Source organism: Pseudophryne corroboree, chromosome 1, assembly GCF_028390025.1.
Source record: "Pseudophryne corroboree isolate aPseCor3 chromosome 1, aPseCor3.hap2, whole genome shotgun sequence".
In the NCBI taxonomy this organism is placed as follows: domain Eukaryota; kingdom Metazoa; phylum Chordata; class Amphibia; order Anura; family Myobatrachidae; genus Pseudophryne; species Pseudophryne corroboree.
This window is the reverse complement of record NC_086444.1, coordinates 1,108,990,239-1,109,003,725: the sequence shown is the minus strand read 5'-3', so window position 1 is coordinate 1,109,003,725 and position 13,487 is coordinate 1,108,990,239. Positions and strand designations below refer to the sequence as shown.

At 39.7% G+C, this 13,487-nt stretch overlaps 1 protein-coding gene across 3 annotated transcripts in view; it reads right to left on the bottom strand.

Moving 5' to 3' along the window:
- PCDH7 (protocadherin 7) overlaps positions 1 to 13,487 on the bottom strand; it is a 904,402-nt gene that overhangs the window by 456,125 nt on the left and 434,790 nt on the right. The window lies entirely within an intron of this gene.

Sequence of the window (13,487 nt, the reverse complement as noted above, 5' to 3'; positions counted from 1 at the left end):
TCTATATACACATACACACTAGGATTAATTTAGTTGGGCGCCAATTAACCTACCCGTATATTTTTGGATTGTGGGAGTAAACCGAAGTACCCGGAGGAAACCCACGTAAGCAGGAGGAGAATATACAAACTCCACACAGTTAGTGCCATGGTGGAAATCGTACCCATGACCTCAGTGCTGTGAGGCAGTAATGCTAACCATTACACCATCTGTACTACCCCAAGTTTATGACCCAGGAGTCCAATCTGTGCCATTGGGGAACGATTGGGTGCCTCTCAGGGAACATTCCCGTAACAAACCCACAGGCTTCTATTAGGCAACACCATCTACATATGGCACTGCCTACCGGGTCCAATTCTTCCAGAGTTTTGTACATATGGGCAATGCGGCCAAACCTCAGAAAACATCAGATTCATGCTATTTGATCATGTTATAACATTTTTAGTACATCCTGTCCATAGACTGTTAAAAAATTTCAGCTCCCACTTCCATCGTCTGTACAAATATAACTGACATCCCATGCTACAGTGGGATCATTTAGTACTAAGTAAGAATAGAAGCATAGAAAAAAAGGATGTTTCATTTGAAAGTTTATTTAATAGAGCAAGATTGCCTCACTAGTTTGGTTTCAGTTGAATTATTGAAAAAACAGTTTTAAATGATTTACAGAAATGGACACCAGGGGACGGCAGTCAGATTGCTTTGGTGAGGCACACTAATGTTCCAGTGTGGGAGACCAGGCCACTTGAGCGTAAGCTATAAAGTGGTGGATGGGAGTAGAGCTGAAAGAACTTTGGTTGGAAAGAGAAAATGGGTTCAGATTATGTGTGGTATAAAAGTAAGGAGGAAACAGTACCGTAAAGAGTGGGATATTACTGTGTGACCAGAACTGTACTGTGCTTGGATTGTGCTAAGGGACAGTGGACACAGGGGGTCATTCCGAGTTGATTGCTAGCTGAAAATGTTCGCTGCGCAGCGATGAAGCTAAAAAAAGGCACTTCTGCGCATGCGTATGCGGCGCAATGCGCACGCCCGACATACTTTCACAACTACCGATGCTGTTTTACACAAGTTCTAGCAAAGCTTTTCAGTCGCACTGCTGGCCGCAGAGTGATTGACATGAAGTGGGCGTTTCTGGGTGTCAACTGACCGTTTTCAGGGAGTGTTCAAAAAAACGCAGGCGTGCCAAGAAAAACGCAGGCGTGGTTGGGAGAACGCAGGGCATGTTTGTTACGTCAAATCCGGAACTGAACAGTCTGAAGTCATCGCAAGCTAGGAGTAGGTCTGGAGCTACTCTGAAACTGCACAATTTTTTTTTGTAGTCGCTCTGCGATCCTTTCGTTCGCACTTCTGCTAAGCTAAAATACACTCCCAGTGGGAGGCGGCATAGCGTTTGCACGACTGCTAAAAACTGCTAGCGAGCGATCAACTCAGAATGACACCCACAGTGAAGTGCTGCATTGGTATTGGCAGTGTACAGATGACTTATCAAATGGGGCTAAAAGCATAAAGTGCTAGTTCTGCAGATATAGGCATTGCACACGATGCTACTCAGACATACATTAAGATACATTAATATTTTGCAAGCATATTGCTGCATATGTCCAGATGTTGCTGGTATTCTGTACTGAGATGGGTGTGGTTATTATAGCTACACTAAAAAGGTCTACAGTCAATAGGTTTACCACTACTGGTAGACATGCATTAGGTCGACAGCCAAGGTGCCTCACTCCACTGCTGCTGCACTCGGCACAGGTTACTATTCCCAATAATAATCCACATGGATGGTAAAGTATGAAAAGTTGAAGAAAAAAACAAAAACTTGTGTCGACCACATGTGCATCGACGATTGTCATGTTGGCACTTTGACCCTGTTGACCTTTTTGACTGTCTGCCTTTTAGATGTTGACCTTTTGACCATGTTGACCTTTTGAGCCTGTCGACCTAATGCATGCCCATTAGTGGTCGACCTATTGACTGTAGACCATTTTAGTGTAGATCTATAGACCGGATACCCACTAAGATGATACAATAAGATGATTTCTAGCAGAATATGTATTTGTATTTTGATTTTTGTAAATCTCAAGATACAATCCTTTTAGGTCAATCATTCAATCTTATGGGGATCTGGTTCTACATCCCTTCTATTCTATAATGCTGTGGTGTACTATACACCAGTGCACAAATTCATACTCTATCCTCTGAGGTTCTGTATAATCTTACATTGCTCCCAAAATATATCAAACTTGCATATAATCCACCCTTGTCCCATTTGCTCATTTGCTGGGCTGCTGACATCTCACCCAACACTGCACAATCCTTACTATCAGCTTACTCTCCCCCTTCTATCCCTACAGCATAACTCCAATCTCATCTGTAATTCTTCACTACCCTACCTCTGCTTTTCTTGTGCAGTCTGAAATCTTAATTCTGTCAGCAATAAGAATGCAGCCATCCATGATTATTTAATATCAAATTCCCTCACACTTGTACAGCATGAGACCAAATCCCTACCCCTACCAGCCACTGTTGGTGAACCATAAGGTTCTGTTTTAAACTCTTTGGTATTTTCATTTTATACCTAATCTATCAGTGAACTCATTTACTCATTCAGTTAATTATATTTCCAATACTACAAGGATGACGCCCAAATATTCATCTCCTTTATTCTCTCCTCTGCTCTAATGTCTGTTGTGTCCAATGTCTATGCTTCAGCTGAGATCATCACCATATCTCCTACCGGTTTTACCTCCTAAAATCTCCCTCATCATCAATAGCATTACAATGTCCTCAGCACCGTCACCTGATAGTATCTGTTTTAGAGTCTTCCTCAACTCTGCTCTCTGCTTTATTCTTTCCATCAAGTCTATCTTGTTGTTCTGTTGCATACCCTTCAAAACATTGCTACAATACAGGAAACTACTGAAATCCTTATCCATTCTATCACTGACTGTCTTGACTACAGTAACCTTCTCTTTTCTGGCCTTACTCTTGCCCATCTTTCACACCTTCAATTCATCCTAGAGGGCACATTAAGAGTTATCTTCCACTTTTACCATTCCGCATCCATCACAACAATATCCACTATTCGATCTCTGCACCTTCTTCCCATTCCCTCATAATCCAATTCAATCTACTGTACTCACACTCACTAAAACCATGTCCTTGTACTTTCTCACCATTCTCACACATCCTCCTATCATGTTGATTGACACTTGTTTCCCCAACCTCCATGCAGTGCACCACTTCTAGAACTCCATATCTAATTACTAATTAGACTCTGCCCTACCTGCAAACTATACTTAAAGAAAAACCTACCTCTTTGCTATTAGCTACCATAATCAAACCTGCTACTACTCTCCACCTGCTACTGATACTGTACTGTCCTCAGTACTGTAGGTTAAACTGCTACTGTCCAAATCTTCTTTCTTTCTAAGATCCACTCACTCTTCTAGTTTCAGCAATACCCATTCCCTCTAGATCTCATAAGCAAGGCCCTCTCTACCCTTTTTCCTCATGCCTGCACTTTTTCTTCAACCTCGTTTAGCCCTGTTTTGTTCTTTATGTAAGTTTTGTTTTCCACACTGTCAGGTGCTGCTGAGAATTGAAGATAACAGCTGATGTTCATGATCACATACAATGACTTATTTTAAATAATTTGCATGTCATGCAGTGCTGTAGTATTTTACTTTGGCTGAAAAGAAAATGTTTTTCTCCTATAGACTGTTTTGCACAGTAGGCAATACCTAGACATTCACTTACAGCTGCCTAAAAGTTAGAGCACACGCTGGTATGTTCTAAAACTAATGGAAAGTCACAGCAACAAAAAGGCATATTAAGTATATATAGTTTGTAGTATACAGTAGCATCATGCCCTAAAATAGCCTACAACCTCTTACAGCTGCCTGAAATAATTACAGATACATTTATTTTGCTCCATACTGCTACCTTTTGGTCAAAAGTAGCACTGCAGAGATGTTTCAAGAATAATTTTTTTCTTATCTAGGTTATTTTATTACTTTATTCTGTGCAAAATGTAATTTGATATCTTTCTGTTAAAATCATCCTGTTAGCTAAATAAGTATATTACATGTACTGATTATAATATGGAAATTAATTTTAACACATTATGTTTGGTTAAATTCTGTTGTTCTCAGAGAATTATTGAGGTGAAGGATAATTAGGATACTGTAATTCAGTTCTTGCTCTGGAATACATTCCAAAATGACTTAAATAAGTAAAAATGCAAATCTGGACAAAGGCCATGCTTCCGATTTGCCAAATGTGACATGTTTAGACATATCCCTTAAGCAGACTAATCCATGTAACCTCCAAGCGTTCTCTATATAGTCTTAATAAATATTAGTCAATGAATGTTGAATATTTTCAAATAATGCGGATGATATTGTAGGATTAAATCCTATTCTGTTAGGTGCTACACACTGAATGGTTTAGGCATCATATTCTATTAACAGAGTGATGTTATAACGTGTATGTTAAAACATTAACAACAATGAATCCCAATTCTGCATTATTTGATGAGAATTCTCTCTCTCTCTCTCTCACTCTCTCTCTCTCTCTCTCTCTCTGTCTCTCTCTGTGTCTTTTGCTCTCCGTGTTTCTCCAATATCTGGCACCTAACTAGCTTTCTGTCACTTCCATAATGTCCTTCCTCTACCTGAAACCTACTTCCATTACTTCTCCTATATGGTCTGCTTCAGATCCTGATGGAGCTGCGGCTCATGCTGCAAAGTACTGATGTTCTGTACTTTACTAATATGCCGGTCCCGTACTATGCATGTGCTGCAGCAGACTGTCAGTGACTGATAGTTTCTACTGTTTGATGGAGTGGAGTGTGCGGTGATGGCCTTTGTTTCCCAAACGGAGGAATGTCGCCTCCATTTAGGGCGAGTGTCGAGGCCAGAGATTTCCCGGCTTCTTTGCTGGACCCCAAGGGACATGCAGCCGGCCCATAGTGTTGCAGGTGATCTGATGCTGCGCCCAAGGATGCAGCTTGGATCACTACTGCAATCCAGAGGTGTAACGCCCCCTACTGCATTAACATATTAGTGCTATCGCTGCTGCTACCATGTAAGATGTAGCAATAGCACCTCCAACCACATCTGAATCTGGCCCAAAGTGTGTATACCCTGCCATGTTGTTTTAATTTCTACCTGAAAATGTTAAACAAATAATTAAAATGATCAGGTAACCCGACAAAAGCTCCAAAGTAACCTGACACCAGTCACCCCAGTCTGAGTGGAAACTCTAAACTTAATCCTCACTTTGCAACACCCCTGTGCTATTGTTTTCTACTTGTATAAAACATACACAATACAGTACACAACATATAACACATACACAATGTATAACACATATACAACATCATTTCTAACACATACTCAACATATAATGCATACGCAACATATAACACATGCACAACCTATAACACATACATAACAATACACCAACCAATGATGAGCTGGAACTTCCTGATATAGAGACTTCCATGTATTGGAACAAGATGGAAGAGTGATGGTCTAAGGTCTGACTACCACTATCATTCTCCTCCGGATTGTTATACACTTCATACTGTTTTTCCCATTGTGATTTTACATTTCCCAGCAGATTACACTCATCAAGCACAGGTCTAACAAGAGGAGCAGCGGCCTAAACGCAGCCCTAGTGCTTGACTAGTAAACCATGGACAGTTTATTTGTTTTAATTCATTATCACCTATATACACTATTTAGTAATATTGATGATACAGTGTGTTTATAGCACTTACACAACACCCTTTACACTGTCATACACTCATTATTGGTACTCAGCATAGTCTGCCTACATCACACTCATTCTTAATCTAAACAAAGAGTGGCTCCATCTAATGGGGCTGTTATCGTGGATTCCCAATAAGTGTCGGCATCAGGGGCTAATTGGATAGCCCCCGGTGATTAATTATTTGTGGTAATTTACTGCAGATTAATAGATAGCCCTCAAAGGGTCAAGATTCTAATGCTGCCAATATATATACATGTTATTACTATTATTATTATTATTATTATTATTATTATTATTGTTATTATTATTACTATTAATAATAATAATAATAATAACAACAATAATAATAATAATTATATGTATAATGGTAATAGACAACCTAAATAACTTCAGGAGTCGCATTCAAATGGGCCACACATTACCCTTAATCCTAAAACAATACATTTAATAAATAAAAAGTACACCTGTCTGTAATAATATACAGTATCACCAGACATTGCAAATAAGTGTCACAAGCTATAACAAACAGATACGACAAAAACGCATGAAGGACTTGGTGTTTGCTGGTAATGCTGCACATTGCCATCACTGATGCATATCTCCCAACATGTTAATGCCTAAATTTGGGACCCTGCAAGCGCCCCTGAAAATGGGGTGGGGTCTTTTCGGAAGGAGGCGTGGCCGTGCAGCACCCCCCAGTTTTATCACTCTGGGTGTGTGCCCAACACTACCTCCACTATTCCCCCTTAGGCCGCACCGTTTACAGATTGCACACGGCATCTATTCATCTGCGGCTCTACATAGTGAGAGTTCTCCCCACAAACTCCCCCCCCCCCCCTTGGCACTATGCGGAAAGTGGGTGGGATAGCTGGACAGTTGCCAAAAAGCAGAAATGTCCTGGAAAAGTGGGACCAGGCCCGGCGCTGCCCGCTCAGCAAAGGGATGCAGAGCAGGCAGGCAGGCACCAGGCTGGAGTGGTGCTCTCCCTGCTCTGCATCCCTGTGCTGAGGTCACCTGCTGCTGCTGCCAGCTGCTGTGTATGTCACACTGCAGCAGCACTGGCAGCATGAAGCCTCCTCTCTCTCCCCCCACCCTCAATACAGCGTCAGGCTCAGGCATTAAGCATATTCACGTGCTGTCCTTTTGTAAATTATGGGAGGGCGCAGGGGGGCACAGAACATCCTAGCACCGGCGCTGAGTTGGGACAGTTGTAAGGCACACTTCACATACACTAATTTAAGCAAATTTATACATATATAAATCACAAATACCGCTACATTATACTGTATTTGCACAGTATTAGAATACAGTCTACCTTCAACTGTTTAAATGATTCCCTATTTAAGAGTATAAAGTCAGCGGTACCCAAATCTACACAGGGTAATAAATGTTTAGCAAATATCTGCCTGTTTTTATGTCCCCAATGTTTCTAATAGTTATATACCGTATATCCCAAGAAATGTTATTGTACAATATCTCAGTCTCGGTTCCCTCACCATTTCACTAAAGCAGAGTATTACAGTAAATAGCAAAAACACACACATAAAAATATGCTCCTTAATGACAGGCTAGAGGGATTCTGTTACACTTGCACGCCAAAAAAAAACAAAACAACAAAAAACCCAGTTTGTCATATTTTATTCCATTTCAACAAGAAGTCTCTGAAATCTGGATGTATACATTGCAAGCACGTAATAAAAGCTGTTTTCCAATGGCAGTATTTGCATTTTAATGTGTTGCAATAAAAAATTTTCGCATAAATCTGAATGTCATCTCATAATGCGTTTTGACACAGCACAAGCAAACAGGATGAAAAAATAGCAGTCAATCTGTTCCATTGGAACCAATACGTTTATTTTTGAAAAAAGAATAAAAAAAACAAATTAACTTTTAATTAATATGCATGTTTGTCACTGTAAGATAAATAATATATGAGTAATCACTGATAGGTAAAACATTCTATTTAAGAACTTTATGGGGTTGCTGTATCAAGATGTGAAAGAGTGGAGAAGTTGCCATAGCAATCAATAAGGCATCTGCTGTACCTATCATTTTATATAATGCACTTGATATATGCTCCCTCAAAGCTGATTAGTTGCTATGGGCAACTTCTCCACTGGTCCACTTTAGGGATGGCCATGGGTGTGGTTGCCATTGATGGTGAAATGACAAGTGACCATTGATGGTTACCAACTATTCAATAGATGACCATTGATGGTTTCACCAACTGATGGGCATCCCAACCCATGGGCCAATCAGAACCTAGGGGTGGGGCTTCATGGGTATCAGGGGTGGAGCTATGTTCTGTGTCCTTGCACCCTGTAAAAAAACCATCAGGTTATTCTTTGCCATCGATGGAGGGAAACCATCTCATTCTCCTCAATCAATGGCAAAAAAAATTGATACCGGCCATAAACCATTTATTATTATGGATCATTGATGGTCGATGGCCATCCCTAGTCCACTTCTCCATTGTTTTCACTGCTTGATACATCAACCCCTACGTAACTGTGCAACTGGTCACCAATCTGTTTGGAACACCTCAGTGATCTCTATTTCTAACAATGGGTCCAAACTATTTATGAGTTGATTTTCATTATGTACTGTATATTGGCTTTTGCACAAGATACTGTAATCCAGCCTACCTATTACTTGCTGTACCATGAAATATGGATTGCTTACCTTAATATCCCTGCCTCAATTCTGCATCAATCAGGTAACTAATGCATTGTTCCAAATATGTCCTTTGCAAATATTATAAGAGAAGACTCAGAGCAATTATGTAAAAGCTTATTGTTTCCATTTGTTTAATATAAGGGGACAAATATTTAAGACAATCACAATTAAGAGCCAGGATAGATTCCAAAGTATCCTTGCTTTGAAAAACTCAAATGAAAAATCCAATGCAAGTCCTGATTAAAACCTAGCCAAGCAAAACACTGCAGATTACCTAGATTCCAATTAAATGTGACAAATGAATACTTGACAGGTTTCAATTCCAATTCTGCTCCTGTCAGAATGATCCATTAATATTGTAGAAGAAATTACCAGAATTCAAATCCAAGCAATACAATCGGCATTGTAGAGCTAGATTTATGGTTTCAAAGCTGTAATCAGAGACTTGTCTCAATTGAACTGCAGTAGTTCTTTCACAGCACTCAAGGAGCAAATGTTAAATAAGTAGTTTGCACAAGCAGACAGCTGTACACGGATCAGAGGTAATGCGAGTATGAAATTAGACCTTTTCCTTTTTTTAAGTACTGGAAATGGTGAGCAAAATAATATCTAGTATACTAAAACATTTCTAACTATAGGTTACATGATGCAAACAATGTAGAATGGAACAGTGGCGTATCTATAATGAATGCAGATTGTGTGGTGCACACGGGCCTCTAGTCCAAGCGAGGCACACAGCGCACAGCCTGCACCCATTTAGTATACAGTACATACCTCCCCAGAGTCCTGCGTCAGTACTGCAGAAATCAAAGGGAACACATTGCAACTACTCGCAACTGTGCTGCGGAGAGAGGAGGGGGTCCGTACGGGGGGGGGGGGGGCAGGGGGGAAATTAATTCAAATGTGGTTGGAGTTGCTTTGTGTGCCGGAACCACTGTACACCTGCGCTAATGGGGCCTGCAACATTGGAAGCAGACTGTCAGTGACTGGGGAGGGGGCAACAATGGCCTCTGTTTCTGCCACAACTGTTGTGGGGGAGGAAAAAGGACTGGATCTCCATCAGGGGACAGAGATTTCCTAGCCTCTTGGTAGGTAATGCGGCAGCCGGCTTGTGTGCCACATGAGTCATGCAGCCGGTTGATGGTGCCAGGAAGATCTGATACTGCAGTTCGGATCAATAATACAGCTGGAGGTGTGATGACACCAATTCTATCTGTGTATTGTATATAGCTGATAATAACAATGGGAGATTTAGTCAAACATATCTATATAAATAAAAACCTGTATTATGAAGAGTCCAGAAAAGGGCACAAATTGTAATCATTTTGAAGAATTTAATGACATGCACAAATATTTAATAATTTTCATTGGCAATACAAGGGATGCTTGTTTATTAATAGATTAATTTGATTTTGGCTATATAAAATATATTCAATATTTACCAAATATTTTATTATATAGCAGCACTAAAATTAAGTTTGTTAATAGGAGCATGTAAAAGTGATTTTTTGTTACAGAACATAGGCTATGTACGTTTATACAAAATATTATGGTAATCTCACTCCCCTGAGTCCACATAGGGGTGGTTAACCATTGCCAAGAACCCAATCACACACTGGAATCATGGCAGTTCTGTGGTTTACAATATAGAAACTACATCTAGGAATCTCCCAGTCAGTGACTGCTTTAAAAAAAAAAAAAACCTAAAACTTACAGTATAACAATATGTCAGCTGCCTCTCTTTGTGAATCTTTGGTTTCAAAAAACATGGCTACCATTATTGGTCTTAGGTATTTTTTTGGCTCTAGTGAATGTTTCTTCTTTTTTAGCTGTAGCATTTTTCTGCAATTCTAGAAAATAATGCAGTAAATGTAATTTATAGGGACTCCACTGCAATTTATTGGCTGCTGAGAATGACGGGAATAAACTACTGTATAACTATTTTTTTCTCCCATGCCTGTGCACAATACCTTCCACCACCTATGTGAAGACAAGGGTCATCTATGTTTCATTATCATTTATCAACAAAGCTGCATTGTAAGAAACAAAATATTACGCAGTGCCCCCACTGTGCTCCAATAGAAAAATGTTTAAGTCCAGTAAATAAGTAAAGCATTTGAATGATATTTTAATTAAAGCACTACATTAAATCAAAGTTTAAAAAAATATTGTGTAGAATAATTATTTAAAATTATTATTATTTTCTTCAAGTAGTCACATTCTTTATTAGAAATGTATTTTACTGAGTATTTTTATATCTTATTATGTGTGACCTGTATGGGGAATTTGAAATCTCATTATATTCATTATCTACATAACTTCAGTGAGTTATTCTCCTGCCATTAAATATACTATAAATTGCAAATGTCCTGATATTTCCTTCACATTATCTGGGGCACGACTTCTGAACCCACAGTCCCAGCTGTGGCGTGGTATATTTTACCTCAGTTCAGCTCCAGTAAACTTTGGTAATTAGGACTTTCACTTTAACATCTGTCTATCTATGTGCATTATGATCATCTGCTATAGAATAATGTTCTGCAAAGAGAAAAACCACTGGCTTAACACACAGCCTAGATAAAAGGAATAAAGTAAAAGCTACTGGCAGAAATATATATATATATATATATCTATATACTTTTGGAATGACTAAATAGGATTGCACTTTAAATGTGGTCTGTCATGCCTGTGGTAGCATTATGTCATGGCTCATTACTCTTGGACCTGATCATAAATTTCACCCTATAGCCTTTCCATGCCAAAGCTGTTTAAAATTTGGTCGATTTCCAGGTATGCATTACAGTACTGTGCCGTAATGGGTTTTAATTAAACCGATCACCCGCAGTGAAGTTTCCAGTTTGCTGAATATTTTTATATTCTTTTTAATAAACCAGGGGAAAAAGGAAAATCACAAAGAAGTGGAAAATAGATTAGTTTCATTCAAGATGCCATACCTAAATCATCATAAAAAACCACGATGCAGCACCACTATTAATTAAGTGAAAGTGACAATATGCTCTTTTTGTTTAAATATTGTCACAAATGATAGTTATGAAGCAATTAAGGTAAAGTAGCAAATACTTTCTAAGGGGTATATTCAATAAGAGTCAGATCCATTCCGACATGCATTTGTCGGAATGGTTCCGACAACCCCTATTCAATAGAGTGGCCAAATCCGACTGTCGGATTTGAGCCTATTCCGACTGTAGTATTTGGCAAGTGTCCGTGCGGCTGTCAGCAGCTCCCCGTGTGGGAGAACACAGGGAGCTGCTGGAGCCACACATCATGGCCACCCAGTGCCACGCTGCAGGAAGAGAGGTGCCTGGCTGGGGGACAGCCATCAAGGTACCTCTCATCCCCGCTCCCCATAGCCCGTCACACCGCTCCCCGACTCCTCACCCCAATCCGACTTGAGATTGTCGGAAAGGGGGACAAAACCTGTCATATTTGGCCCAGTTTCCGACAGAAGCACGCAGATTGGTGGCTATTCCACTGATCCACGTGTTTTCCAATTAGTCGGGAATTCCTGAACTTGTCGGAAAAAAACTGCACCTTTTGAATAGGTCAGAACCCCTTCCGACCGAAATCTGTCGGAAAGCTGCCGTCTTTCTGACAAGACGGCAGCTTCCGACAGCTATTAAACACAGCCCTAAGGCTGGTGTTCAATTCTTTCCGCCCCCTTCCACACCCGTTCGGTTTCTGCTGATGGGTGTGGTATCATCATTTCATCTAGCTACCCCTGTGGTAGTGAGGTGCCCAACACTTTACACATCTATGTAGTATGTTTTGAAAACCTAATGGGCGCTTCTGTAGTTGCTGCCGTCTAACCTCACTATTGAACCTATCCCGAAAGGTACGATTGGTAGCATAGTGAAAAGGTGGATCGTGAGGGAGCTGGCGCTACTATAGGGGAAGGTGAATTGAAGAAACCAAGTGAATAATACTTAGCTAATGAACAGGTTGAAGGTTCTCGATACTCCAATGATTCAACTTCTAAATATTTATAGACATATGAAAAATAAAATAAGATACACCACAATGTGTAGTATTGTCTTATTTACAAGAATGTACAATCTATAAGTGGGTATATATAATTTCCCATATCATAAGTATCAGCAAAAAAATTGTAAAAGCATCCCTTTCAGTCAGTATAGGTAAATAAATTCCTCAGATGAGGATTTCTTTCATAAATGGATAATGGTGATCTATGGACAGCTGTAAACACCATTAAACACACCTAACACAAGATAAAAGGCACGTTCATGCACATAAAGGTATATTTCCACTTTATGGGTTCATACTGAAAACTCACAGTATGGGGTGCTGGTTTTCACATATAAGGGTATCTTTGCTTGTGATTCCAACGAATGTGAAATATTCCTTTCCTCACAGTTTTTCATGGGCCACTCGGCGATATATGCAAAACATGAAAACTACAGACCAATTGGTGGCTGTGTTGAGGGTAACTGCCTCTCTTGATTGTATCTTTAACTTAGATTTCAATTCATGGTAAAGCACAGCATACCTTACTTACAATCAAAGCAGGTATGTTGCCCATATAATGGTATCTTTAGCTGCACAGAATACATTTCTCAAATAACAGAGAGATGGTGAAAAGATTTCTAACAATTTGCACACCTGACTTACGCGGATCTAGATGTATGAACTCATATCAAGGTATCTTTGTAAACAGATGGATTCGTACCTATTACTCGCAATTAAAGTAGCAGTGGTCCACTCATAAAGATATCTTTTCCAGTTGACACAAAATTTAGCAGATGGTATACATATTTATTAACACAGTTAAAATACAAGATAAAAAGACTAAAAGTATTGTGTGGTGGGGGTGCCCATCCCCAGGAGAGGTGGAGAGCCAATCGTAGAGAGTATAAATCCAGAATAAATACTCCCAATGGTAAGTATAAATAAAACAAAAATTTCCTACCTACTTCTGAAGGAGTGGCACCAGATTACCAGAACAATACCTCCTTTTCCAACGCGTTTTGAGTGTAGTCACTGTTTTTCAAGAC